This window comes from Acyrthosiphon pisum, chromosome A2 (genome assembly GCF_005508785.2).
Source record: "Acyrthosiphon pisum isolate AL4f chromosome A2, pea_aphid_22Mar2018_4r6ur, whole genome shotgun sequence".
Classification (NCBI taxonomy): domain Eukaryota; kingdom Metazoa; phylum Arthropoda; class Insecta; order Hemiptera; family Aphididae; genus Acyrthosiphon; species Acyrthosiphon pisum.
The window spans coordinates 106,565,784-106,569,328 of record NC_042495.1 but is presented as its reverse complement, the minus strand read 5'-3'; the positions used below and the strand labels follow the sequence as shown (position 1 = coordinate 106,569,328).

General features: G+C 28.3%; 1 protein-coding gene across 1 annotated transcript in view; it reads right to left on the bottom strand.

The window, feature by feature from the left end:
* Positions 1–3,545, bottom strand: part of LOC115034062 — a 17,632-nt gene that overhangs the window by 11,877 nt on the left and 2,210 nt on the right. The gene's annotated exons all lie outside the window — the stretch shown is intronic.

The window sequence follows — 3,545 nt, the reverse complement described above, 5'->3', positions numbered from 1 at the left end:
CATTTGGCTGATTGAATTTATATAAGTCCTTAATTTCTTTTCCTTTTTTGGGAGGATTTTCACCTTTTGGAGGTCTTCCTCTAATAAGCGTTTGCTTCCCCTAGTTACACCTACAGCTCTTCTTGCAATTGTAGTAGGCTGTACTTTAATTCTAGCACCATCTCGTTGTCTTGTAGATATACAGTTACCAGCTGTATATAAAAAATGTTCCCATTGGCCTTGACTTTTAATTTTTTTAAGTTTTTCTTCCAATTTATTAATACCACCTAGTGATGATCCATAAGAAGCATTACAAGAATTTAATAAATTCATCACATTTTCAAATTTACTATTATTATTAGTATTTGTCTCTTGAATATAATTTGTTCCGTGTTGTTCAATGTTATTCTGGCTTTTATTATTTTCTTTATTGTCATTTAATTTATTATAGGTATTATTAACGTTTATTTCTTCATATTTATATTTATCTGATACATTTTCTTCCCTCTGGGTTTCCGTTATAAATGGATCATAAAAAGACTTATCTAAAACTTTATCTCCAAATGCAATTTTAGCTATGTTGTAGCGGTCCAATGGAGTTATTAAAGGAAAATTAACCGATTTTATACTAAAAAACTGATATATAGCATACTGGTGTTTACAAAATTTCCCAGTCAAGGCAGAAGGGCATGAACAGATTCCACTTTTGATGTCTACATAATATAACAAACTTTGTTCTTTTTCACTTGGCACTAAAAACTCGTGATCATTTTCTTGAATAATGATTTCTTTATTTAAAAAAGTAACTTTTTTCATCATTTTTTGAAGAGTTTATCTAGTTGATGAAGTTCTACTGTCAGCATATTCTCTTAATCTTCGCTTATAGTAACTTTCTAAAGCTGTACTTGTCAAATCAATCAAAGCTAAAACGTTATAAGCTTTTACTCGTCCTAAGACATGATCTTTGTAAAGTCTTACAGCCACTTCACAATAATTGTTTGTCACATGTCCCCTAGAAGTACCATCCCTATAACACAAACACCAATCTTCTTTATATGACCAATAATTTTCTAAGTATTTTTTCCACTGAGAAAATTCATCGTTTTCAATTCCTTGTCTATACGCACATTCTGCTTCAACGACACTTTCTGCGTACAATATGTTTTGAAAGGTTTTCATTAAGGGCTTGCGTTTTTCCTTTGGAATTTGGTGATTAGTATCCCACAACCAACGCCAAACTGCTTGCAAGACGTGAAATGTACAAAGTAGAGTTTTACTTTTAGGCCAAATTTGGTTTATTGCATTTATTTCTGCTGCACTTTGATCAGTAAGATATATATTGGGATACCCCTGACCACAAAAACTTTCAGGAATAGCTTCGTTTATTAATTTAAACCCCTCGCAATAACATTCATAAGTTTGACCCATTGTTATAATTATTGCCAGAGGTATTGCTCCTGCTGCACTTGGACACATAATAAACGTAATTGAATGATTTAGTGGGTCACATGCACTAGTGCTATCAACAAATATTATTTCTTGAGCCTCTTTCATTTGGTGAGCTCTTCTCATAATTGGAGTTACCACAATTACAGAAAATGGGTTTTCCTTAAATAAAACGGTTGTACCATTTTCACTGTAAACTTTTTGTTTCTCTTTCAGTTTCTGAAAAAAATATTGGTAAAAATCTCATAGTATTACACTATTTATTCTTATAAAGTAATTTTGTACCTATATTCTTTTGCCCAATACATTTAGTTAGAATTATTATACGATTACCTCAATTAACCCTTTGCCAGAACGTGGTCCCAGGTTCAAATTTCTCCAAGTATCATGCCAGTTGCGAATTGTTCTGTAGCATGGATTTATACTACCATTTGCTAAACTTTCTAGCATAAAGTCCTCTTTGAGCTCTAATAACTGTTCATGATATTTTTGCGCTTCTGCTATACCCATTCCGCTGTCAAAATATTCGTTGAAAATGTCTCTGACATTATTATCTGCTGGAATGAATCTTAGGCTCTCGGCCGATTTAATACTGTGTGTATGGTTATTATTTATTTCAATGCAACAAACTAAACCTCTCTGTAAGATGTATATTAAGTAACTACAAAATATTGATGAAAATATTAAGCACAATAGGCGTAACTTCATAGGTTTTATTATTGGTCTATTGAATATATTATATAAGAATTTATGTTTTTTGTGAGATTTACCAATCCTTTACCAAAATAGTATAAGTTACGCCTATAATATAACTCACAAATTCAGATAGACAAATATTAATTATTCACAGCATTATATACCAATTATCATAAAATATTATTGTTTTTCCCAAAATTTGTTTTTTTTTTGAAAAAAAAATTTATATTTTATGTAACTTCTCTATAAACTAAGTACATTAAAATAATCACAATCCAAACATGTAATTCACATTTGTTTCCGTAAAACAAAATTCTTCAAACATTCAAAGCATTGACCCGTTGACGATGTAGTTTATCATTGATGAAGTATGAACAAGGACAGCAGTTTTGTAGTTTTGAAATAAGTTAATAAGCATAGGGAAACAGATCTTTTTGTAAAATAGTGTTCCAAATATCATGCCAATTACGAACTGTACGATAACATGGATTAATGCCTCCGTTAGCAAACCGTTCCAATGTGAAATCTTTTTTTAACTCCAATAATTGTTCATGATACCTTTGAGATTCTGCTATACCCATTCCACTATCAAAGTAATCATTAAACATATTTTTTAGATCATCATTAGCTGGAATAAATCATAGACTTTCAGCAAATTTTATCTTATGGATATGATGATTATATATTTCTATACAACATAACCTTTCTGTAATATAAATATTAAATATTTATTGTTAACTAATGTATGAATTATTGTATTATTATTACTATTTTTAAACTTATATTTTTATTTTCAAATATGTTACATATAATTGAATAATACAATGAATTTGATATTTGTATTAAGTGTTGTTAATTATTAAATCACATCATTGATTGATAAATGTACATATTGACATATTGTGAACATATTGAACATTATATAAATAACAGTGTACGTTAATACCATAGAGAATGTATAGTTTGTTAATAAATAATGAACACACATTTAAAGTAATTATTTAATACATTTATTTTATAAATTGTTTATATTTTAAAATCATACAAGTGTTATGGATTCATTTTACAACGACTTAACTTTTGTATTATTACCCATTGACCAATCTGTAAAAATGTAGAATTAATTTTTATTTTACAAATATAACACTTATTAGGAACCTGTGAAAAAAAACTATTTAATACATTTATTTTTATTAGTCAGACATAATTTAAATTGTTTATGTTTTAAGAGCTTACAAGTGTTATGGCTTAACTTTACAACAACTTAACTTTTGTATTATTACCCATTGACCAATCTGTAAAAATGTAGAATTAATTTTTATTTTACAAATATAACAATTAGGTATTAGGAACCTGTAAAAAGAACTCATTACAAAAATGAATTTACAAGATATACTCACAATAAAAATTAAATAATAATAGGA